Here is a 27332-nt window from a genome sequence, read left to right as displayed (position 1 = left end):
GAGCTATAGTGACAAGTCGGGATAAATAGAGATTTTTTTTTCAAGAAGGGCATCGAAACGATACTCATATCACTAATGCCCAAAATTCGCTTCACAATTCACCTGAGACCCAAACCCACTGTAGTTTTCTGAGCTACAGAATCATCTCCTTTTCCACCTGCTGCCCTCAGGTAGAAGGCCAGAACAACCAGACTGACCAACAGCCTCTATCAAAGACAATTAAATCTTGAATCTTGAATTTTGGATAGATTGAGATTTTGGTAACAGGAAGGGCATCCAATATAAACACCAACACAATTTTCTCAAATCAGTGCAGTTTGCATGAACGAAGAACACAAGCATGGACTAAACAATCACTTGAGACTCAAAGCCAATGTAGTTTACTGAGCTACAGTGACAAGCCTGGAGTTTTGTATAAGGAAGGGCATCCGATGTAAAAAATAAATAAATAAATAAAAAAATCACTGCAGTTTTCCTGGAAGAAGTATTAGAAAATGTATAACACTATAATACTACTTTCACTTGAGACTTATAGCCATTGTAATTTTAAGGAAGGGCACCTGGTGTAAAAAACAAAAACAATACTCAAATCACTGCAGTTTGCAGAGAATACTGCAAACTCTGAAATACACAATTCAACTTTTTTCTTTCTTTCTTTCTTTCTTTTTTTTCTTTTTCTTTTTTTTTTTTTTTTTTTTACAAATCTGATTCAGTTGCAATATTTTGGAGAATATACAATATGGTACAGTTCTGGTCTAGCTGATGTTTGATTAAGCTTAAACCATAATCATGGTCCTAAAATAAATAAATCAAATCAAAATGGACTCTAAATCAGATAAATGTACTTGTGCACACATGTAGTTCACTCATAATTGTGCCATTGTGTTAAAATTGACAGTTTCTTGAGAAAATTCCACACTTTTGGTTCCTACCTGTCCACACATGCATCCGCAGCTCCTCTTTTAGACCAGGGACAATTTATACATCTCCACCTGATCTGCCCATTCCCCTCTCTCTCCAGTCTATCCCTCCATCTGTTCTTCAAAATTCAAAATATCCACTTTCAATCCTTAGTTTGCCCTCAAAATTCCTTCCATTCTGTAAAAATCCAGTCAAAATCCCACAATATCCGCTGCGGAAAGTTTAATTCCAGATTCAGAAATGCTGCAGAAAGATGACAAAAAAGTAGTCCATGTAAAATGGTTTTGTTTTGAATTTTTTTTTATATTAAAGATAATTTTTGGTTGAAAATTTCCAGAAAATTTCCAAAGGTCCAGGAGCAGAGGTTGTGTGATGTGTTCAAGAGCAGGGCTGGACTCAGAATGGAAAGAGTAAGAATTGGAGAGACAGGAGAGAGAGGAGAGAGAGCGAAGGGAGGAGGGCGGGGCTAAATGGAAGGGGGTGGAGTTTACAGCTGGGACAATACTGTATATGTGTGTGTGCACAGACAGAGAGAGAGAGAGATTTGAGCAAGAACTGTCTCATGGAAAGCGGAATGTGGCATTTGGAGAGAGAGAGAAAGAGAGAATGGAACCAAAAGGCCAGTGTGTAACTTGCACTTAACATTTTGTATTTTTGTTGGTTTGCTTGTGAACATTATGAGTATGAACATTTTCAGATATCCTTTTGATTTTATAACATGGCAAACAATGGAAGTTCCAGATATTGTGATAATTCTAATTCTAATACTTACAAATAAATAAATTATAAACCTCAAATTGTTATTTTATTTTCTAATTTTTATTTATTTTCTAATTATTTATTTATTTATTTATTGATAAATAGACAGAATATATATATATCTTTTTTTTTTTTTTTTAAAGCCAGTTGTTTGAATCACACTAACTGACATTGAAGATTATAACATTCATTGGAGCAACATAGGCTCAGTGGGTTGAGTGTTTGTCCACTTATCTGAAGGTTGGCGGTTCAAATCCCACTCATGACATGCTATTCCAGCTCCTGCAGATGAATGCTGTCATTGTGTCCTTGGGCAAGACACTTAACCCAGTGTCTGTGTGAATGGGTGACTTGTAACTCTTGAAACTTGTACATATAGATCAAATCCATTGGAAAAAACTATATATATTGATTATTTACATTATAATTTGTGCCCCACCTCCATCACCAGCCTCTTCTGTTTCATTAGTGTCTCATTCATCCTCGTGCATTCTCCATAATGATCTGATCTTCTGTTCACACCACATACACACTCACAGATACAGATCTAAAATGCACACATGTAACAGAATCTAATGCAGGTAGCTCTTCATGGTATGTTTGATGCCATAATGCAGGTCGTCCATGTTTAGACTGTGTCATAATAATACTTCATAGTAACCGCACATAAGGGCTTACATCACGGGGGCATATCTGAGGTCAACACCGGGTCGTAAATGATCTTTTATCTGCGACGTCTAATCATAAAGTACTTTTAGATACTGTCTCTACTGGACGCACAGATGTAATAAATTTGTCTATTTTCTTTGCAACATGGACTTAAAATTGGTAATATCTCAAAGTTTATAGAGTGCTTTTGTCCCTTGCATTTAACGCAGCTTTACTTTTTATTTAATACACAATTAAAAGAAAAAATCAATAGTAATCCCCTAGACAGTACTACACTACACAGTATTGTAGCCACAGCTGCCCTGGGGTAGACTGACATTGGTCCCTCTAACTACCACCAATCATCCTCACACACCACTTTCATACTAGGCAAGGTGAGTGAAGTGTCTTGCTTTAGGACACAAGGGAAGAACTTGGTCCACTAAGTCTCTGTTCCAATTTTACATAGGGATTTACCAAATTCCTTGACACGTTTGCTCACCTTATTTTTGATTTTTCTATGAGCAGCTGTCAGATATTGGCGGGATTTTGTTTGCTCAAAGCGGAAGCTTGATTTCGAAAACTTTAGTCGTGATGTTACCACAAACAATGGTAAAAATAACACCTAAAATCATACGAAAAGTACTTTTTACTTTTTAGTTCAGTTAAAACTACTTGTACTTTGTGACCCCTTATGTGCTAATAACATAAGCAAACCTGGCAAATCCACCATAACAAGTAAAAGTTCTATTGGATACATTTTATAAACGTTCTATGCCAACCACATCTTGCACTTGTTGTATTTGTGGTTCTAAAGTGACCCATTGCAGTTGCAGTCCTCTCCACAGTGCACTCCTCATACCAGCAGCAGGTGAAGCAGCTCCCAGCAACAGCCACCCCGGCACAGTGACCCAGACTGGGGTCAAAGGGCGCGCAGGAGGGGTCCCACCATAGAGAGCGTCATACACAACAGTTTAGAGGGTGGTCCATGGTTCTCACTGAACACATTATAGATTCATGACATTGTATGGATTTTTTTGGATGGAAAATGAACATTCTCACGTTTGGGCCAAAAGCAAAACAAAGACATAGGCCGTAAACATGCTACAAACTTCAGACTGTAAATTTGGATTGTAGTTGATGAGGTAAAGTGCATGGTGGAGAGTCTTGTCTTGTCTCTGTGGAGATGTTATTGCTTTGCCTAGAATATCCCACAGTATGGCATTAGACTTATCTGTCACCACCAGGCCAAGTTACCAGTCTGTGGAGAGGTGATCCTACTTATAGTTATGAATAAATAAATGTATTGATAGATGAGTTTGAGTAAAATATTTCCTTTTTTTTGTTAGGAATGTTAGGAAAAATGTCTTTAACAGGGCTAGTGACAGTGAAGAGTAGGAGATAGAGAGGCTGAGGTGGCTTATGATTCTGCTGCTGCGGTCAAAATATGTCAGAAGAAAGCTGTAATTCACTTCTTTTTTTTATTCTAGGGCAATTTTTTATGAGATCATCTGCAATAGACGTTAGATAAATAACAACATTGGAGAATGAATTAATTTACCAATACATGTTTTATATATTCGCCAAAAATGACATGAACGATATAAAGTCTCAGTGGCTCTCAAGCTTTTCACATTTGACTTTCTGAGCACCATCAGATCTTAAGCTGGACTTTGTCAGGCCTAGATTGGATCTAACCCAAGTCTAAAACGTGACTATACCATAGATAAAGCAGTTCAAAAATAATAAAAAATAACACCAAAGAGGACAAAACATTAATACAGCCATCTCTAAACAAAATAAATACTGGTCTATATGACTGGTGCACAATACAAAAATCTTGCCCCTGTACAGATGTGTTTTATAAGCAGCTCTTGGGGTCAAAATAAGTCAGTAATAAGTGTGTGTTAGCATGCTAGCTGCAGTTGGCTTTACCTGTGGTTGTGAAAAGTGCTTATAAACTCATCATGGTGAATAATTTGGATGCTGTTTTTTCATATTTTTAAGATTAAAACTTTTCCCCTCTACACTGCTGCCCCACCGTCATAGTTACACACTTATTTCCTCAGTTCCTGTTCACTAATTTTTCAATAATGGTAAATATATTGATTCTAAGGGTCACCACGGGGACGGTAAACTACACCGTGCCCCGCCCTCACCGCAGGGAGACAATACCAACGTAAAGAGGAGTGGTGCGTCCAAACCAAAGACAAAAGAGCAGACTGCTTTATGACAGACAGGTCAGCAGGGGGCGGGTTTCAGGGGGCAACACAAGGGTCGTCGTTAGGGGCAACGCGATGTGGGGTCCAATGTGGAATTAGAATCAGGTTTAGAACTGTGAAGTTATTTAATGTGCAAGAAAAAAGATGGATTTATTTTTTCTGAACTCTGAAATGTCGTAATTTTAAAAAAATAAAATATAAAATATAAATTAATTAATTAATTTAAAAAAAAAAAAAAAAAAAAAAAAAAACCTTCACAATTTTTCAAAGTAAACACTGCATGCTCTAAAAATTCAAATACTGATTTTTCCAGATGTACTGTTTTTACTTTGATCCAACACAGTATTTCACTTTGACCCGATGCAGTACTTTATTTTGGTAAATAAAGAAAAATACATTACTATAAAAGCACTACAGTTCACTTTGAACTTTCAGCATCCTTTTCAAGTGTAAATCATTTATCTTGTTTAAAACTATTTTTAAAATCTACTTCAGACAACTGACCTTTTTAGTGTTCTATGAATGAAACCAAATGTACAAATATATTCAACACTAAACCAAACCAGGACAAACCCTGGTCTCAATTGGGGCTAAACCAGGACACACTTGGTCCAGAAGAAAACCAGATTGTTAAACAGGATGTAAAAGTTCTCTTTGAGCCAGGTTTAATCCACATTTAAACCCAGACAAAACCCAAGAGTAAACTTAAACTGCATCAAGATCTATAACCAATAATGAATAGACACTAAAGGTAACACAATGCCTACACTTACACCTGTCTAAACTTACTGTCTTTTATGTGTGTCTATAAGTGTCCAACATTTGTCCAGATCATCTCTTGTATTCTTTTCATATTAGACTGGTATGCTCCTTTTAACATTCCACAGTATAACACTCCACACATACAGTATGGAGACAGTTGTCCTGAATTATCTCTACACTTGTCTGCAGCTGTGTGCTCATTTGTATTGTCTTGAGTTAATAATAACAGCACAGTTGATCGCTATCTTTAATTCTCGATAGCTAAACTACTGAATCAGACTTGCAGCCTTTTCTGTGTCATGTTTTGAAGAAGACGTTATGGAGATTACGTATGGAGATTGTGATTTCACTTTGTCACTGCAAACCACAATTTGATCTAAAGCCACTTAATTGCGAGCAGCTCCACTGACTTCCTGTTCAAAACATCTGAAGTGACTCACTGCCGCTGGCCCTGTCTTTTCATAGTTAGCACAGAAGCATAGCACTATAGCAAGAAGCAGATTTTCATTTGAGTTTTTATGATTGGAAAGTTACTACACAATGGTTTCGAAGCCCATGTGTATGGAACTAAATAGAGAACATTCAAGAGTTAATCAAAATAAAAGTTTAAGTAGGCTAACGCTGAAGGAAAACCATTATTACATTGCTATGAAATTCGATTTAATGTTAACTTACTGACACCTTTTGGTTGGAAGCAGTATTAGCCCTATCTTGCAATATAATTATTTAAAAATTATACTGACTACAGCTTGATCGTTATTTGCTAATTTTGCTAATAATATGTAACTTGAAAAAAATAGACTAAAGTAGAAGCATGTTCATTTTGTTTGTGTTTATTGCTCTAAAAAATGTACTGTGAGCGGGCTTGCGTCTCCACAAACCTGACTCATATTTGGCCTGCAGGAGCTTGTTTCCATGGAAATGCCATTCCCGTGGTTATAATCTTCCACAACATGGCACATAGCAGCTATGGAGAATGTTTTATGTACTGTGTTTTCTTTCTATGGAGTAATACCACCTCCAGAAAGTTAAACACTGCACCTTTAACTACAAAAAAACCCAAAAAACAAAACACAATTTCACCCCAAAATATACTGCAATACATAATTCCCATGCCGTTTTTATCCTGTTATCTCTGTGTTAAATATTTACTCAAGATGACAAAACAAGCATTAAGTTAGCCTCTGCAGTACTGTACAAGTCTCAGTCAGGTTTAAATACTGTGTACTGTAGACAAGAGAATCTAATTGTAGAAAGGTTGTCTTAAGTTAAATTTTCACTTAAACGCCACAGTCCACAGTCACATGCAGAACGCCTGACAAAACACAACTCACATAATCAGCTTAAGCGCACTGTTATTACACTAACACTGTTTAGACAATGGGCTTAAATAGCTCTGGGTTAGACACAATTTAAAATGAATGAAGTTGTTGTTTAGTCTTACATTAGTCCTTGACCTTTGACCACAGTTTGTCATGGCATAGTGAATACATGTTATATTTACACATTTCTTCATAATGCTTCATATATATTAAGCGTTTGGTTGTTTTGGTAAGGCGTCCGAATCTGATTAACCTGTTTGGAGATACTGTATCAGCATTTACAGTAAAAAAAAAAGTGAGTTTTACAGTAAATTATAACTTTTAGTGTATTTTGTAATAAACTATTTACTAAACAGTTCGAAGGTACTGTCTTCAGCAGTTGCAGTAAGTTAAGACAACCTTTATTTGTCCCAGAATGGGGAATTATAGTGTTGCAATGCAAAGTACAGGAAATAACGGTAGACAAATAAAAAGTATGCAGCCAAAAATCAAGCTGAAAAACTGTAATCTGAGTATAATTGTTTAGCTAAAATGTAAGTATACTTTGACTAAAATGAATATACAAAATAATAAAAAATACTGAACAGCTACAAGACGACCAAAGTACAATAAGTGGCTATGACTATGGTTATATAAAGTACAATGTACAGACAGCAATAAACACCATGTTTTATAGTACAACTAGGCTGCTACAGTATTACACCACTGCATTGTCCCTGTGGCTCTCAGTAGATTGGCTCCTGACTCCTGACCCGAGGATTAAGGGGCCCCTCTCTCTACACACGTACACATATGCTGGCTTTCCGTGCATTTTGGGGACAAATTACACTGACTTACATTAATTTCCTCATTCTACAGATTCTAACCTAGTGTTGTCACGATACTAACATTTCAAACCCAATAACGATTCCGATTTATTTTATATTCCCATGTGGCCTTATATCTGTGTAATCCCTCAGTGGTCCAGGTAGGTTCCATAATGGTCCATGGGCGTGTACTAGTCTATGTGTCTTATACTTGTTCTGCTATAGCTCACTCTAAAGCTATTCAGGAAAGGTTAATTTTTGTTCTGTGAATGTGACTTTTTAGTATCAATACCTACTCAAAATAGTATCTAGTTTCAATACTAGTTTTAATACTGATTAGTGTCTGATTGATCTGGTGACTTTTCAGAACTTTTGTCAACCTTAGTTCCCATACTGTGATAAATACCTGCCTACCCAAACTGTCACACATAAGCTGGTGTCAGAATATCCCTGCATGTGTAGCTTTGTGTGGGGACAGTGTCAGACACATGGGGCCCTCAGTCCTCCAGGGGCCGCATAATCCCCTCTGCACACATCCCTATGGGGACAGAAGACCCCCACACAAAGCCTCACACAGGGGCCACTCTGCTGTTTGTGCTTCTCCCTCACACTGGGAGCAGAGTCTGGGTGAATGTGCGTCAATCACCTGTCTGGAAGATGGGTCTGTGCGCGGCTGGGGATCGGATGTCTGTGTGAATCGGTGTTTGACCTTTGTAAAAACAGAACTAGAGTAACAGTTTGCAGTGACTCCGAGCATCCTCCTAATTATTCTCGATGAGTTTTTGAGCGTTTTTTGCAACTGTCAGAAGCCGAAACAAAGAAAGAGTTTGCCCTCAAGGTAATATTAACAACTAGTATGCTAACCATGCACTTCCTGATTCTCAGACAGTAAAATGCTTTAAAATTAACAGGCTCTAGAACTCTACGACAGGCCCTCTAAAGGTAACCTGTGTAAACATGCTCCAATCAGACTCCCTCTTACAAAAACACTGGACATGATGGCTAAGTTGTTTATGTTAAAATGTTGGTATTTTGACTTTCAAGATGATCCAATCAGAAAGCAGAATGAACCTCATCACTCGTCACTACCTAAACCTCAGCACCTGCATGAATCAGTGCTAGTGCAGCCTCTGCAGCTCATTGAGTGAATTCTGGAGGTTCTGAGCTTTCACATGAGGTATGGTCTGTCAATATACTGACAATGAGAAAAAATGTATGTATCCTCTCTCTACAGGTTAAAGGTCCTATATGACACAAAATTGACTCTTGCCATGTTAGAATGTCGTTACCTCCTTGAAACATACCCGGAGTTGTGTTTTGTTTCATTCACACATGTTTGAGTAACGCTGCATTATTAGTCTATCTACATCTCCAAAGCTCAAAATGCTCAATTTCACCTTGTGATGTCATGAAGTGGTAGTTTTCAAGTTAGCTTCTACTTATGATCTTTTTGTTCAGTTGAGACAATGGAATGGTAATACCACAGCTGAAATTATCCAAATTATTGTAGTATGTGGAGTTTTAAAAAACACAGTGGAGCACTTCCTGTATAAATATGGAGGGTTTGTGTGTTAAACATGTGTGAATGAAACAAAACACAACTCCACGTATGTTTGTGATAAGGAAACTCATGAGCATAATATCGGCCCTTTAAGACGCTGGCAACTCAGGCTCAGTTGTGATAGTTCCTTTAAATCAGTAAGAGCATGGGTTACATATCATACCTTTAATCTTATACATTTCAAATATTGAAGGAATATTGACATGATTAAAGAAATAAATACTATTCTTAAAGGAGCGCTCTAACATTGGAGGGTCTGTCACCTGCTTGTCGCCATGGAGATGTCATAGCTTTACCTTATAGAATGTAGAACACTAAAGAACACTATTTTCTTTTTACTACTTTTTTTTTTTTTACTCATTACTATTCTGCTAGAGTTAGACTCAAAAGTACATCTTGAGTCTCTGCAGCACAAAGCCACACCCTCCTCCTCTTCCTCCTCCTCCATCTGTCCTGTCTCCAGATCATACAGTTAAAAAGAGCCAGATATGCAGTGACAAAGGGAGGTGTCCAGTTCTGAGCCCGGGGCAGAGGCAGGCACAGTAATCCTGTTCACTTTGAGGGGATCAGAGAGAGAGGAGAGAGAGGCAGAGGGCAGAGACAGGGGTATTTAAAAGGGCGGGGATCAGAGAGAGAGAGATGGGGCAAAAAGAGAGAGGCAGAGGGCAGAGGCAGGGCTATTTTAAAGGGTGGGGATCAGAGAGAGAGAGAAGAGAGGGGCAGAAAGAGAGAGGCAGAGGGCAGAGACAGGGGTATTTAAAAGGGTGGGGATCAGAGAGAGAGAGAAGAGAGGGGCAGAAAGAGCGAGGCAGAAAACAGAGACAGGGGTATTTAAAAGGGTGGGGATCAGAGAGAGAGAGAGGAGCAGAAAGAGAGAGGGCAGAGACGGGGTATTGGAGAGAGAGAGAGAGTAAGAGAGAGGGACAGAAAGAGAGAGGGTATCAGAGAGAGGGAGAGACAGAGGGCAAAGACAGGGGTATTTAAAATGGTGGCTTATCAGAGAGAGCAGAGAGAGAGAGAAAGAAACAGGCAGAGACAGGGTTTTTTAAAAGGGTGGGGTATCAGAGAGAGAGAGAAGAGAGAGGGGCAGAAAAAGAGAGGCAGAGGGCAGAGATATGGGTATTTAAAAGGGCGGGGATCAGAGAGAGAGAGATGGGGCAGAAAGAGAGAGGCAGAGGGCAGAGATAGGGGTATTTAAAAGGGCGGGGTATCAGAGAGAGAGAGAGAGAGAGAGAGAGGGAGAGAGATCAGAGAAAGAGGGGAAAAGGACAGAAAGAAAAGAGAGAGGCAGGGAGAGTAGAGAGGGAGGAGGGTACAGCTGACACATGGTGTTGGTTTGATGTACAACATGACAAAAACATAAAGTTGCTATTGTCAAATTAGACTGGTGGTATAAGGATTAGCTCTACAGTGTCCCACTAAAGTAACCCCAGCAGTACTGTGTATATGAAGGGAGAGCCACGTGCTGAGACTGTTTCAATGATAACTGCTCTGTTTTATTTATGTGCTTTCTAATAGGTTTATTACAACAGAGCATTATTCTAATTAAACATTTAGAATAATAAATGCTTTGAGTTCATATAGCCCTTTCAAGACTTTGTGTTGCAGTTAATCGGCCCCTTTGACCACAACAATCACTCACACCCCTCATTCATACTAGGAAGTGGGTGAGGTGTCTTGCCAAGAGACACAATGACAGAACATGGTCTAAACAGGTTGCTAGATAAGCACTCAGCTCTAATCACTGATCCATTCTCGCTCCAAGTTTATTGAAGTGCCTTGGCAAAAACACAGCAAGCTCTGAGTTCATACTTAAAGTGAAAGAAACAGCCTGGTTTAAAGACCATATCCCACAGTGTGAGTGAGGCCAGGGGCTGTGTTTTTCCCATAGACATTATCTGTACAGGAGCGACCACAGACTGACCGACTGCTCACACCCGCCCTCCTAATATTCACACTTACAGACTTGTACACACGCAAGTTCCAAACCTATGCAAAAGTATCCTGTTTTATTTACAGAGTAGTTGGCATACCACCCACAAAAGGTCACACAGTCCATTGGAACCATCAAGGAAACATTCACTCACACACAGAGTGGTGTACACAGACACAGGGATGGAACCGATGACTTTTAGGTCACTGGATGATCGCTCAACCAACTAAGCCACAGCCACCATGACAGTACCAGGTCAGAGCAGAGATCTGACCTCTTAAAGCACTCAGCTAAATTCTGAAAAATCTCAGCAAAGGCAAATCCACCACTGACTACATATGGACATGATATGATTCAAGTCGTTACATAGTTTCAGATAGCATTCATTAGACTTGGGCAGGACACTTAATCCTCCTCACCCTCAGTGTCTGCATACACTGCTGTGTGTGTGTGAATGTGTGTGTGAATGGCAAAGCAAGAAAGTTTATTTGTATAGCAAAAATAATCATCATAAAATCAACATTAAACAGAACTGTTTTGAGTTTGGATTTAAACATTGTCAAAGTAGAGGCCTGTCTCACATCTTCAGGGAGCCTGTTTCAAGTTTTAGCTGCATAAAACTGAAATCCTGGCTGCTCATGTTTAGTCCTGACTCTGGGCACCATCAGGAGGCCGGTCCCTGAAGTCCTCAGAGTGTGAGATGGTTCATATGGCACTAACATATCGAAGATGTACTTTGGTGCTAGGCCATGAAGAGACTAGTACACAAACAGAGTTGCTTTATAGTCTATTTTCGGAGCCACAGGAGCCAGTGCAGAGACAGGATTTTTGTGTTTATAGTTACAGTAGTCAGTAGTCTAACCTACTGGAGACAAATGCATGGATAAGTCTAGTTTTGACAGTATACCTTTGATTTTTGCAATGTTTTTTAGATGGTAAAAAGCTGCAGATGTTATTGATTTGATGTGGCTGTTTAAGTTCAATCTGAGTCCATTATTACCCCTAGATTTCTAGCCTGATTTGAAGGTTTTAGAGAGAGAGAGACTGGAGGTGATTGCTGACACTTTCTCTGTTTCTGTGGGCCAAAGACTATGACTTTAACTTTGTTTGAGTTTAGCTAGAGACTGTGCCTTTTGCATCAGTGTTCGGGAGGATGTCATTTGTCACCTTGATAAGAGCAGTCTCGGTGCTGTGGTCTAAAACCTGACTGGAAGACATCAAAGGAGTTGTTCATTTGGAGAAAGTTAATAAGCTGTTGCTAAACAACTTTTGCAAGGACTTTGCCAAAAAACAGCAGATTTGAGATGGGTCAGTAATTGTTCAATAGTGTGGCATCAAAACTGCTTTTCTTTAGGAGACGCTTGATAACCACAGTTTTCAAAACTCTTGGGAATGTCCCAGATTGAGGTGACAATGCAAACAATGAAAGTGAGGGATAATAGCAAACTTTAGACTTTAGACATCTAGTGGGTAACACATCGAGACAACATGTAGAACTCAGACTGGTGATGATCTGTTGGACAGTTTTGTCAGTTACAGGTGCAACGTGAGTCAGCTCTAAGTGTCTAGGTGGGTGCTGGGTTGTTATTTGCATTGTGGAATTGATGGCATTTTTAATGCCCTGAACCTTGTAACTAAAGAATACTGCAAACTCATTGCACTTAGATGTGGAAATTAGAATGGGTGAGTGGTTCCTTGATGTAAAGAGCTTTGAGTGTCTTGAAGGTGAAAAATGTGACTATTTAGCAAATATGACTATGCTATACACCAAGGTAAAATCCTACATATTAGAGGAGTTTCAGTATATTCCACTCAAAACACATTGGTATCGGCATCGGATCAATATCACAATCACATGTCAAAGTAAACGAAAACGACTGTTATAAAAAGAACTGGTATCTTCCATCACTACTTTAAACCTCGATTATTAGATAGTTCTTGGGATCAACACAAAGTAGCCTCACCTATCACACTAATGATATCAAGAGCCAGTATTAATAGAAGACATTGCTACTACACCGAGAAGAAAAACAGACCATATATCAGACCTGACATAGCTGGCATACCACCAAACCTGTATAAAGCAATCATTGTTTGCTGTCTCAATAATTGTACATGCTGACTTTTGAATCATTGCCAAACCACAGCAACTATAGTTTGAGTGAATAACATAACAGCATGGTATGAGTGATGGCAGACAGAATGTACGTGTGGAGATGGTTTGAAGTATAGACCCTAAGGCAGGATTCTGCTCTGTAATCTACTGTGTCTGTAATCTCAGTTTGAGGAACATCTTCTGCTGTTTGTGAAGAAGGTCTGGAAAGCACCTTCAAATGTTCTCAGGTGTTCAACCGCACACCTGTCTACTACAAATAGTCTGCACCAACCAGGGAATCAGTGTAGTAGTTCCATGTTAGAGCTAAGATATGATATTATAGCCTGTGTAGTAACTCATCTTTATTGGGCAAAAGAAACCCTTAAAACAGACCTATTACGCAAAATTTACTTTTCAGAGCTTTTAACCATGTTATAGTTGTTTCTCTTCTCATTTACCCTCTCGAAGTTGTATTTGGACTGAATCATGTGTGTTTGAGCAATCTTTAATCGCCATGTTGGAGATCGATCCCTGTTTTCTCCACCACTGGCCTATGCCCACTGCTCTTTACTAACTTTGTTCTCCAATGAAATGGTGATGCATGCAGAATGTGACAGCATAATGTAGTCATTTTGGTACAAATGAGAAAAAAAATCTCCTACTTGTGAGCATGATCTGCAGCTATCCATCTTGGTTGTGATGATGTTTGTGACTTCAGATCCCGTTGGGCACTGCAGTTTTCTAACGTGAAAGGCAGCTCACTTGCTTCTTTTATTAAGTTGTTTTAGATTAATATTGCGATGCACGGCTGTCATAGAGTATAACTATATGCCAGACACAAGCACCATATGTCTTCTTTAATTTCTTTGCAAGTCTTAATCAATTCTATGGAGACTATTAAAGCATGGGTGGAGTAAACCAGGATTGGACAAGGTCTTAACAAGATTAAACTAAGCCAGAATTTTCTTGTAACTGATGCATGACTACACTATCAAACCAAGACACTTGGCTTTGGTTTTTATATAAAACAGAAGTCATGCTTTCTGTAAATGTACAAATCAGGACTAGATCTTCCAAAAGCTTCTAAAGTAACCCAGGAAAAAAATGACTCAATAGATAGGGATGGGCGATAACACAATTTTTGGTTTTGATACGATATCAAGTTCTTTTAGGGGTAGTTTTTCTTGATAATGATAGTTGATACTGGTCTAACCTTTAGGATGAGGGATGTATTCAAAGAGAGCTTCAACAAAAAGGCTTCAAATAGGCTCTAAAGGGTAACCTGAACCCCTGATGGGTCAGTCAAAAAACGCTGCTGCTGGAGGTTTTTTTTTTTTTTTTTTTTTACATGAAACAATGAAGAAATACTCCTGACATGTCTAAAATTTATGCTTAGCCTTTAAGTTTGCATTTGTTAATCAATAACAATATTTACATAACAGTATCGTCAATATTCTCATTTGTCAGTATCGATATATCAGCACTTCGATACTGACACTCCAATCCTCTGGGTCCAGTTCACTTTACATTAGAAAACTGTGGCCCCTCTCTCTGCAACTGCTGCAGTGAGCTTTGTCCTTTGGTCTTAAAATGCTTGTATTAACCCACTCTACATGATCCTGGTATTTTTATTTTGCTATTGTGTCTGTAAATTGTTCCCATTTCCTACTATTTATAACTACTAGCCTCAATGAGCTTCATTTGGCTGGAGCCGACTGCTATGGGTGACGCCACACTCCAATAGTCCACTTCTTTGCACAGTCTTTTGCTCAAGACCAACAAATAGTCTAACAAATCCCAATGTATGCTTTGGGGTTCGAGTTAATAAAACCTTTTTGCTTTAAAGAAGTGTCTTGCCCAAGGACACAGCAACACCATTCATCTGTGGGAGCTGGAATCACAACGCCAACCTGTGGGTCAAACTGTTCAACCAACTGAGCTACTGAGGACTGAACTACTGAATGGAAGCAACGACAGCTGTGACACTAGCCACTCGAGCCAAATCAGTTTAGTCACCCATTGATAGACAACAGTGAATCCTTTGAGTAAACATTTATTTTGCCAAGATTTAAATCATCCATTCCCAGATGCTCTAAAAACATGCCGTTCTTTCTGTATGTCCCAAACACACTGTCCCAGCATGAGTTCCTGTAGATTTACGATTACAGCGACATCCAGCTATCATCCACACTGCTAACTGTGCAGTCTCAGCCACCAGACCTTAGGCACGGTGACACAGGAATGAGCAGTATGCAGCAGAGATCGGGTTACTGTCAGGTGGATGGGACAGCAGGCTCTGAAATCCCCCAAGTCTACACATAACTCCATATTCCTATAAGAGGGAAGACATCTGCACCTGAATTCACCTATGGGCAGTAGAGAGTATCATTGTGGTAAATTGTTATACTGCACAGGGAATAGAAGCTTATCAGGTTCTATTGTCATTTGGGAAGACACATACTATTGATTAATATGACTGATATATTGGAGGATAGTTAAAGTTGTTTCAATGTCAAATGTATTTTCAGAGGACTCCTGGCTCATTAAGTTAAAGCAAACTTGACCATTATAGTTATTTCCTCTTTCTCTGCACACTCAAAGTTGTTTTTGGAGCGATTCGTGCATGTTTGTGCAATACTTAATCACTTATTTTCAAGACGCCTTATTTTATTTTATTAATGTGTGATACTGCTCCTTGCTAGTGTCATCTGTAGCTATCTATAGTAGGGGCCGACAGCTGCATGGCTCTTTGTTGTGACGAAGTTTGCGTTGACGTCAGATCCCATTGGGCACTGCAATTTTATAAGTCAGCGGACCTTTTGCTAAGTTTTAGATTAATATTGCGATTTAAAATGTGCGAATTTTAACATAATGGGTGCTATAAATTAGAACTATATAGCAGACACAAATATAATAGGTCTTCCTTAAGTATAAGAAAACCAAGATAATACTTTTACATCAGTTAAACTTTGATGAAATCCCTTTTACAGAATCATTTATAATGTTTGTCTATAGGTAAATTTCTTCTGGGCCAATGATGATACATCTTCACCACATCCAAACTGGGACTAAACTTGGACTAAACCTGTAACTAAATGTACACTACTAGACCATGGGTAAAAGAACAGGACCAAACCAAGTCCACATCAGGACTAACTAGGCTCAAACCTGGACCAAAGTCTATTATTCAAACACTACACATTTAGAGTCTCTTCTTCAGTCTCTTCTTCATTCGTGTCTATGGGTGGTGTAAGTGTATGTTTTTTCCATACTATGTAAAAAATAGGTAAAGTTTACAGTAAATATAGATTAATGAAATACTGTAAAACCTTTGACTAAACTACGTCAGCACTGGAGCAGTTTTCAATAGTAGCATAACCAATTTATTAAGGATTTCTACCACAAGAACCAATTATTTACCATAAATTTTACAGTGTTGTTTACAAAGTGTAGACTCATTTTAAAAGCTGTAATAAAATGTCTCTGAACTGAAATGAAGTATCTCTCTCTCTCTCCCTCTCTCCCTCTCCTGCGCCTCTTTCTGTATCTCCCTCCCTCCCTTCCTCTCTCTCTCTCGCTCTCCTCTACCCTTCCACTCTCTGTCTGTCTCTCTCTCTCTGTCTCTCTTTCTTTCTCTTTCTCTCTTCCTCTCTCCTCCCCCCCTCTGTCCTCCCTGGCCTGTGGTTCTCAGAGTGGTGTGGTTTCCCTCAGTGACACGTGGCTTTGAGCTCACACACAAACTGGAGGCAAACCAGAGCAAATAAAAGCCAGGCTAGTTTACAGACAAAGAGGAGAGCCAGACTAAGAGATAACTCAATTCAAAATTAACAGATGTTTGGTTTAATTTAGACTAATTTACTTCTAGCAATACCCTGGTTTAGTTATATGTTTTGTTTAACTTTGGGTTTAGTCCTGGTTTAGTTGGTTTTAGTCCTGGTTTAGCCCTTGGTCCATCATTTTTTGCTGATCCTAGTTTAGTTCAGTTTAACCTTGGTTTAAATCATTTTTGGTTCAGTCTTGGTATAGTCCGGATTTTGTGCTGTTGCATTTAGTGTTAATTTAATGCTGGTTTAGTTTTGGTTATGCCCTGAGCTTGTTTTAGACCTGGTTTTGCTGGTTTTAGTCATTACTTTCAGTAGATCTAGAGTAAATTGTACTTATTTAGTTCCCTATTAGAGCTGGTTTAGTCTTAGTGTTGGATAAACTCTGCTCTAGTCCTGTATATCAATTAGTTTAATCCTTTATTTATTTGTGGTTAAAGATGCTGTATTTGATTATACTTCCTGGTCTTGGGTTCAATTCAAAATGTTATTGAATGTGTTTAAATGTCTGCACTCTATGGGTCCTCTTTATCTGAGGAAGTTACTGCAGTTCTTTGCTCCACCCAGAGGCCTGAGGTCAGCTGACGAGGTCCTGCTGGCTGTGCCCAAAGCCAGACTCAAGACCAGAGAGCCTTTTCTGTGGCAGACTATGGAACAACCTCCCTCTGCCTGTCAGATCCTCTCAGTCTTCAACGCAGTTTCAGACTAGACTGAAAACACATCTCTTCTCCCTGGCATTTAATTCTAGCTAGGCAGGATATCTTGGTGTTTTATTGTTCTTTGCCTATGTGTCATTTTATCTGTATATCTATTTTTGTTGAATTTTTATCTGAAGCACTTTGGGCATCTGAATATATTGTATTTAAATGTGCTATATAAATAAAATTGAATTGTACTGGTTCGTGGCCAGTAGAAATGCTTTATAATTACACACAGACAGCAAGCATTGGTCTGATTTTGACCCTAAGAACTCCTGTTACATTATATCTATACTAGGGCCAAACTAAATGTACGTTATTACATGGAAAAGTCTATTACAAGTTCTGGTTTAGTCTTTAAGTCTGGTTTGGTCCTGGCTTTGTTTTGCTGTTACTCTTCTTAGTATCTCTAAATGCTTAGGAAAAACACAAGCTGGAACTATTTACTGACGCCATGCACAAAGTTATCATTTAGAAAAACATATGATTATTGCATTAAATGGATCAAATATTCTCTTTATCTTCTACTTCTCCAAACCAGAGTCAGCTGTGCCTCTGAATAATAGAAGTAAATCTTACGGAAACTTGGACCGGCTCCTGCCCACTTCCCTCTGTGACTCTGCTCCAAAACTAATGTAGAGCATTTTACAGCTCAGAACACATAGGAACACTTATGATTATACGGGTCTCTATGCAGAGTGCTCTTCACAACAGGGCAAGGGTTCAGTCCACTGAAGCCTGAAGTCGCGCCCATGTTAGGAGAAGGTCAAGAAAGGTAATCACGCCCATATTTGGGAAAAGGTCAGGAAAGGTCAATATGGCTTTTGCGCATGATGCAATATTTTTGTAAACTTTCAAGACCTACTACATTGTCACCCAGGGTCCACACCAGAGATAGGTAAAGTAGTAAAAAAAAATTGCACTCAAGTAAGAGTAGTGTTACTTTATAATAATATTACTCAAGTAAAAGTAGTGGTCCAAGAATTTACTCAAGTAAGAGTAAAACAGTATTAACTTAAAGAGTAACTGGTGGGAGATAATATCTGATTTATAATTTAAAGTTAATTTAACCAGAAGGACAAAACATTACAAAATGCCCACAAAATCTGCGATTTTCAAAGGATAGACACACACACACACACACACACACACACAAAACATCTGAAGGAGCAGTGCAAGAAACACAAACTTATCACTTGTAAACTTACTCACGGTGGGAAGAGTAGGTTACTGTTACTTCAATAAAGATTTTCTCAAATAGGAGTAAAAGTATGCTGCTAGAAAGGTACTCTGAAAAGTACAATTTCTTTAAAAAGTTACTCAAGTAAACGTTGATTGTCTCTACACTCTCTTTACCCATTTTACACTATAGCTCTTCTGCCACTGGAACAAAAAAAAGGGAAAGAAAGAAAGAAAAGAAGGAAAAAAATTTGTCATTTGACACAAAGCCCAAAATATTTTTATAAAGCCTGACGCGTTATAGTACTTAATGGGCTATTGTCTTTATCCCAGTCTATTTTTTCTTCGCCTTGATGAACTGGAGTTGCTATGGAGAAATCGATGGGAGAGATGAGGGTTTGAATGGTCTGTGTCTGTGGTGACAGTCAGGTCCAAAGTCAATTTCAGAACAACTCAGAAATCCAACAATTTCCTATGAACTTCATGTACTCTCCTCTCTCTTCAATAAGGCAAAATCTACACCCAACAGTAATAAACAATTCCAATACTAGAGAACAAAGGGGAGAGGACAGGAGTGAGGGAATATGTGAGGGAGGGAGAGAGGGGAGGATTGTGAATGTACAAATAAACTAATATATTACACCAAACAAAGAAAAAAGGAAAAGGGAAAAAGAAGTGTGTCAGAATTTCCTCCAAACTTGAGGTGAACCACAAACTTGTCTCAGTTGCCTACTGCAGGTTCAGACTAGGACAAGGCCAGGACTGGACCAGGACTGAACCGGGACTGGAACAGGACTGAACTGGGACTGGACCAGGACTGGAACAGGACTGGAACAGGACTGGACTAGGTTTGAACCAGAACTGGACCAGGGCAGAATTATACACCAGAACAAGTCCAATACAAAACCCGAACGAGACCAGGACCGGACCAGGACTAGATCAGAACCGGACTGGGACTGGACCAGGACTGGACCAGGTCTAGATCAGAACTGGACCGGGACTGGACCAGGACTAGATCAGAGCTGTACCAAGAAAAGACAGGACTAGACCAGGACTAGATCAGAACTAGACCAGGGCGTTGACCAGAACTGGATCAGAACCAGGCCAGGACTGGACCAAAAATATACCGGACAAGACCAGGACCGGACCAGGACTACATCAGGACTGGACCAGGGCTAGAACAGGGCTAGAACAGGACTGAACCAGGACTGAACCAGGACTGGACCAGGACTGGACCAGGATTGGACCAGGACTGAACCTAAACTAGACTGGGATAGAGAATGACTAAAAATGTATAAGCCCAATCAAACTACAGTAAATCTACATTCACAATACTTTCAAGAGTATTTAAAGTAGCAGTAGTACTGGACCATTGGAAATAAACGACCTAGAAAATGATGGCCTAATAAGGACTCCCCTTATAAACCACATATTTCCATTCTGCCCTTGCTCACTCATAAAAATAGTCTAATAAAACAAAGCCAGGTAAATCTGGTTTAAACAAACAAGAGACATGCTCCTGGTCTAGGTCTTGGACTCGGATCTAGTCTTGGGATTGGACTTGGACTGGTCTGTGGTTGACACTGGTAAACTCATTAATGACAGAGAAAAATGTGTCTCTAAAAACACACCTGCAGCGGTCATCAGTGTGCTCTGTTATAGCGCTACACAGCAGAGGGAGAGAGAATGGAGAGTACTATAACCAGGCAACACACCAGGTTTTGGGTCTAGTCCTGGTTTGTAATTGGGACCTGGTTTAGATGAGGTTCAAGTGAGTGATTTTTGAGGTCTAGTAGTTGAAGATGCAGTATGTAACTATTAGTGTTGCACGATACAAAAATTAAACTAAATTTTTATACTAAGCAATAGACTTGATACTCAATACTGATTCCAATACCACAATGATAATTAAAAAATACTAAATAATACTTTTTTTTTAGACAATGGAATGTGATTTTCAACATTAAATGATAGTACTTTCTTTTTATATTACCATGTGGTGTTATATCTGTGTAATCCCTCAGTCGTCCAGGCATGTTCCATAGTGGTCCATGGGCGTGGACTAGTCTATGTGGTCTATGGATTAGTATCAAATTTTCAACACTTTTGACAACCCTAGTAACTATTGAGATACTATTTCTTACCCCAGAATGTTCCAAACTGTGGCATTCCACTTATCTGTTTCCATGGAGACAAGCAGGTGACCACCAGACTAAGTTATTGGTTGGGTCTGTGAAGAGTAGAATGAATGTTTTTCAAGGTAGAGCTATAAAAATCCCATTTAATGCCATACTGTGAACTTTGCAGAAAAGGCAACAACATATCCATGGAGACAGTCAAGCGACAAGCAGAAAAGATATACCTTTAAATATCTGCTTTTATTAAAGTTTTGTTAAGGTCCCCATTAATGTTTTTGGCCTACAGTATTTTGGTTAAACAAGTCTTAATCAAGCCTTAACAAGGAGTGCACAATATGAGAAAAAAGATAACTGTGTTTTGTATTGTGATAACAGTATGATTATAATATTTGAATATTTGAATAATATACTTTTTTTTCGGCAAGTTCAGATAAACCCAAAAAATCCCATAATTTACTAGTCAAACTACATCAAACCAAAAACTTAACACAGACTACACCAAGACCTGGAAAAATCATAAAATCTGCCTTTTATACACTTTTTTTGTGGTATATTTTGCAACCCTTGTCTTAACCAAACTAGACTAAATAAAACTAAACAAGGCCAGGTTTGTAGCATCATAAAATAGTTACTATAGGGCAAAATCCAAATGAGAATGAACTCATATAAAACTGAAATAAGCCAGGGCTAAATCTCAGTAATGAAATAGATCTAAACCAGGTTGAAACCAGGACTAAACCAGGACTATATATTACCAAAGAAGAACCAACAAGGAACTGCAAGGTTAACTTCAATGGGTCATTTGAAACCAAAGCCTGGCTCAGTTTTTAGCCTGGTCTTACCTTGATCTGCTGCAGTGAAGATGATGGTCCACTTGGATTCAATGGGGCACAGTCTCTCCTGGAACAGACAGACAACAAAAGAATGAGGAAATATTCTGGTGCTGGGAATGTGGGGTGAAAACAATAGTCCTAATATTAGAGTCCTGCATCTCCGCTTGCGGTTTTGAGGCCACAATTTTTCTCAGTTGTTGTAATAGAAGAAATGACTTTGCACTTGGAATTACATCAACGTCATTTGAGCCATGCAGGTCTAGACAGACTTAACCCTGGTAGTAAATTAGTTTTTTTTTTTCTTCAGACCAGAGCCTCCCCCAACCCCCTTTTACATTTGATAATTAATATCTTAATTAAGTCAATTAGTCATCTTTTTGTCTCCTAAAGTGAATCTGACATTGGTTCAGATGGTTCTTCATCCACGGTCTGCTCCTATAGGCCTGGTCTAATTTCTGGACTAGAAAGTCTAGACTAGAATCTGGTCTTGAGTCCGGTCTGGATTTTTGTCATACGTCTAGTGAGACCCTTCCAAGTCTGGACCAGATTCTGGGACTGAGTCTAAGGTCTGAGGTCTGGTCTGAGGAGTACTAATTAAGAGGTGTTATCAGGGGACTTCAGATCACAGCGGCCAATCAGAGCCTGCCTCTCGTTAATGAACTCATTAATTAACAACAGAGAAGTGTCAGGTCCTCTCTGCTTAAGATCAGGCAGAAGTGGGATTTTAGAGGAACTGCTTTAGACAAAACAAAGAGAAAATGTTTTATGTACATTATGGAATAAGATTACCAGTTTAAAAACATGAACTTGTAAATGATAAACACAATTTCAAGAAGCTCGATCTTATCCAAGGTTGAACTGACACATACGCCATACAAGACTAAACTATAGCAGACATGGGACAGTAAACCAGGACTCTATGATAAGATTACATTTTTAACTACCGTAACAATTTAAAATGGGACTTTTGATGATGTCACAATGTCAGATGGATGGCAAGGGCTTATATAAATCAATGGGCAATATAATTTTTGACAGAAATTAAAATTTATGATCTTGAAGCTTATCGTTATTTGTCAGGGATTGGGTCCACAAACCTGCCACATTTATCTCATGTCTTGGAATTGTCTTGGAATTGAGTCATGGAGCCACTTTCTGAGGCTATTATGAAAAAAGAATTTAACTTTTGTTTACTTATACTGACACTGACATACTGATACTGAGAAGATGTTGAACTTTGTGCCAGTTCAGAGATATTAAGCATAAACCAGATCAACAAATCTGCGATGTGACAGCAGTTAAACAGCAAATTCCATCACAGAATTCGGACCTGTGAGGACAAGTCAGTTTTAAACTATAGGGATTCAAGAATGTTGTGTTGTCACATGAGCCCAACCTATTTGAGTACAACAGCACTAAACATATTAAACCATATTTGTCTAAAATGTCAATTGCTAGATTACAGAAAGTCTCTAAGAAAAAGGTTTTATATTTCATTAGCAATATAATGAAACAAACCAATTAAAAACAAGACCATATCCACTCTTGTTGTCATAATTTTAAGTAGATATATATAATTATTTAGACTTGTGTGTGGTTCTAAAGGAGGTCCAGTTTTGATCCATGGGTCCGGTGTAAGGTCCAGCAGGTTTCTGGGTCATATTTTGCCTTCACTTGTGTTTAGTGTAAACTCGTTAATTTGAAGCAGGACTTTCCCATTGTCCCAGTCTCTGATTTGTGACACTAACCCCATTGTAACCTTGCCCAGCAAGATGGATTTTCGCAATATTTGTGAGTTCACAAACTCATGGGAATTCATCTTGACATGCTCCCGCTGTTGCAATAGGGCCCGCCTGCTGGTTGGTGGACCAAGCTGCAGTAGTTTTTAAAGGACCTATATTATGCAAAACTGGCATTTGATATATTAAATTATATTATATATATTATATATTATTATATATTACTAATATTGTTTCCTCATCTGGGGTTGCATTTTGTTTGAGTAATTTTGTATAGTCAATCCATGTTCTTCTCAAAAGCTTAAAACTCACGGTTCCACCAGCTGATGTCATGTGCTGTCCATAAGATATCACAATTGAAGCACTCTTAACTGCAATCACTACAAAGATATAGCTAATGGCTAATGTTTCTAGCTTTATTTAAACTGCTTTACTCCAGTCCTTGCACTCTCAACTGTAATTTTAGTTTTTTAAATGATTAATTCAATTGATATTTTTAATTGAGATGTTTGACATACTATGAGCTGAGATTGTTGAGGCGTGAGCGATGACCCATACTGCGGCTGTGCTGACTTGCATATTAAAATAATATGGCCTATTCTTAGTCTGTCTCAAACCCCAAAAAGGAATATTAGTTTCTTATATATTTTCCATGACTTTTGATATAATTCACAGATGGTACTCCAAACACTATTACGCCTTATTAATATTCCAACTTCAACAGTAGTCATCTAATATTACAGCAACTTACCATAAATCTCTTGCGTCTTATTTTTTTGTGCTTGGATTCACTGGTTTCCCTGTGGCTGGTTCTGTGTTGTCAGTTATGTTAATGAAAGTAGCCTGATCCTGTCTGTCATCTCCACAAGAGCAGTAAATCCTCTCCCTCCTCTGGATTAGAACTGGTACTGTCAGCATATACAGGTGGAGAGCAGGCAGCTGTGTGCGCATGAAGAATCACTAATCCTAAATCTTACATGGAGAAATGAGGTTGCTAACATGAGGAAACAGGAGTTCAACACTTTTTGTGTACTTAACAAATGTCATACAAAAAATGCTAGTAAACTATAACACACTGCCTGGCCAAAAAAAAAGTCGCCACCTGGATTTAACTAAGCAAATAGGTACGAGTCTGCTGGAAACGAATCTTGTGACATTGCAGAAGCTTATCGAAACAAAGCCAAAACTAAAGGCGGTCCAACAAAATATTTGAGTATGTGACCTTTTTTTGGCCAGGTAGTGTATAATAATAATTCCCCAAGATTAGAGATGAAACATGTTCATCTTAAAGAGGTAGTATTATGCAAAATAGCATTTTTGGAGCTGTTATAATGTTGTTCCAACATAAAAACAAAAACAAAAACATGCCTCAAGAGGTTTTAGATGTCATCCATGCCTGTTTGTGTAATGTAGCAATCTCTCCCAAGCCCTATTCGATCCCTCCCTACAGTTAATTGCGATAAAGTCCAGCACTCAGCCTACAAACCTACATCACCCACGCTCCTGCACAGCAATTCTCCATAAATATACAAACGCAGGATACAAAACAACGAACTACAACTTTACAAACCTGATGCAATGTGCAGTTTCATTAGTGGGATGCTTGCTGATTGTAACGTGATGTCTCTCTGAAGGGGGAGTAACAGGGAGCAAGGGGAGGGGGGAGTCAGCACATTAAACATGTTAATAGGTTGTTTTCAACTAATTCAGGATTTTCAAAACAATAAAAAGTAGCATTGTGACCTGACTTGAATATGTTGGGCTATGTGTTAGCAGTTAATACCCCATAGAAGTGTAATACCCCCTCTTTTAAAATCTACTCCAGACAACTATTTAAAACCATATACCACCTATACAGATAACATACCATGATAGTACTTGCATCGCATACAACATATTTTAGGCTTCTCTGAATCTGATGTATCCATGTTTGCCTTAGTACTAAAAAGGAGTCTAGCAAGAGTCCATGTTATCTTAGCTCCAAATGCTATCAAGATTGAAGTTGATACTTGAACCTGCTCCAACATTCTACCTAAAGTTGATGGACAAACCTAAACTACTGTATGTGGGTAGTTGGTTATACATGTATAATCCTCCCTCTGCATCTACAATTTATAAAATGACTCTGATTCTCTTTTCACTTTCTATTTTGTCCCTGTGGCGACGTGTTCCAGTAAAAACTAAGTGTGTGAAACCCCACCACTGCCTCCGATCCACAAAAGTGACACTAATTCTTTAGTCATATCTCATGTGGAGAGAATTCTGCTGATGTTTGTCAAAGACGAAGCAGCAGGAGCTAATGCCTCGTCACATTTCACAATCCAATCAAATGTCGACTTACACATCTGCTCGTGTCAGAGATGCTGAACTGAATGGGCACTGAGTTTTGTGAGAAATATTGAATTTTTCCGTACATCTGAAAACTATTCTTAAAATCAATCGCTATATTATTCATGTGTGTTGTCCTATTGGGATTGATTTAAGTCCATGTTTAGATGTGGTTTAGTCCTGGTTATTTCTCATGTCGGCTCTGTTACTCCTGAAGTGTGGTTGTGATGTTTACTATAATTCTGGTTGTGGATTGATCGTCCAGTTATATTGTTATTTTATTTAATATATATATTTTTAAATTTTGTTTAGTTATGTTTTGTTTTCAGTTCATTTTAGATAATGCCAGTAACATTTAAACTAGGCGGGTATTGTCAAGCTTTGCTTCTGCCTTTTCAGTCACAGTCATATAAACAATTTATTGGAATTGTTTTGAAAATGTTAATGTTAAACATTGTGTGTGACTGAAATAAACTGAACTGAAAAATACTTTCAATACTAGTGAAGGGTAGAACATGGATTTAACATTTTTACCTGCATTTATTATATGAAAGTATTAAGTTAAAACAAGAACAATTTTTTTTGTTAAAACGTAATCATTATAGGTTTTAACAACTTCAGTTTTTACGTTTTAACTACATCAGTTTCTTGTTTTAACATGATCATATTGAGCTCATATCCAATGCACTGAATTGGGGCCAGTCACACGATCTGCAGAAATGCACTGGGGAAGAGACAAGCACTTATCATTTTGATTATGTCTAATGACAGGATAGAGTACATGGCACTCCAGGCCTACACGTGTAAATGACAAACTCATCATTATAGTCGTCATAACCTGGAATAATTACTTTTTAATGAAAAAACTTAATTCATTACATAATAGTAAAAAAGCCTGTAAAAATGTTTAATCTGCATCAGTTTACGTTACTGTACAATACACACTATACACACCAATACTCTATTGTCTGCAACATTTGTCCATCTACATCTATAGAACAGAATCTTGAACAGAAAATATCTTTCTATCTCCAAATGCTGCAGTGGGAAACGGGAGCTGCACTGTTCTGTCAGTTTGAGTGAATGAAATAATTATTAGTTGGAGGTGAACTTGCTCCTCACGTCTCTTTGAATCATCATCACTGAATCATCTCTGGGAATACTAAACCATGCATCAGAATTATGCAAGTCTAACCTTTAATATATCAACAATCAAAATCTTTGCTTTTGGTAACTGAGTTGCATGTCAACAATTCACAGACTATTATCTTTGCCTCTCAACCAATCACCTTTCAGTTCATTCTTATAAATGCACTTTCTTCCTCTTGCAATTAGCAATTGACCGTAACCATCCTTAGTAGCAAAACCATAAGCCACCTCGCTCTTCTTTTCCCTTTATCACCACTAGTAAATATGGAATGGAATGTATCAACAACATTCAAGTTTCTAAACACTTTATTTCAATTAATTATTCCATTTAACTCATTCATTAACAAGGGACAGGTCAAGTATCTCCCTTGAGTCTTCTCAACTCCTCAGAATGGCTTTTCTACAACTAAATCACTGG

At 38.4% G+C, this 27332-nt stretch overlaps 2 protein-coding genes across 2 annotated transcripts in view; one reads left to right on the top strand and one right to left on the bottom strand.

Moving 5' to 3' along the window:
• sema3b (sema domain, immunoglobulin domain (Ig), short basic domain, secreted, (semaphorin) 3B) overlaps nt 1–968 on the bottom strand; it is a 34361-nt gene extending 33393 nt beyond the window's left edge. The window contains exon 1 of the mRNA XM_033969883.2: nt 933–968. The gene's annotated coding sequence lies outside the window, so the exon portion shown is untranslated. The remainder of the gene's footprint in view (nt 1–932) is intronic.
• Nucleotides 1–27332, top strand: part of si:dkey-20d21.12 (uncharacterized protein LOC556245 homolog) — a 146901-nt gene that overhangs the window by 5265 nt on the left and 114304 nt on the right. The gene's annotated exons all lie outside the window — the stretch shown is intronic.

This window comes from Periophthalmus magnuspinnatus, chromosome 7 (assembly GCF_009829125.3).
Source record: "Periophthalmus magnuspinnatus isolate fPerMag1 chromosome 7, fPerMag1.2.pri, whole genome shotgun sequence".
Lineage (NCBI taxonomy): Eukaryota > Metazoa > Chordata > Actinopteri > Gobiiformes > Gobiidae > Periophthalmus > Periophthalmus magnuspinnatus.
The sequence above is the reverse complement of the archived record's forward strand: the minus strand, read 5'-3'. Positions and strand labels throughout refer to the sequence as shown.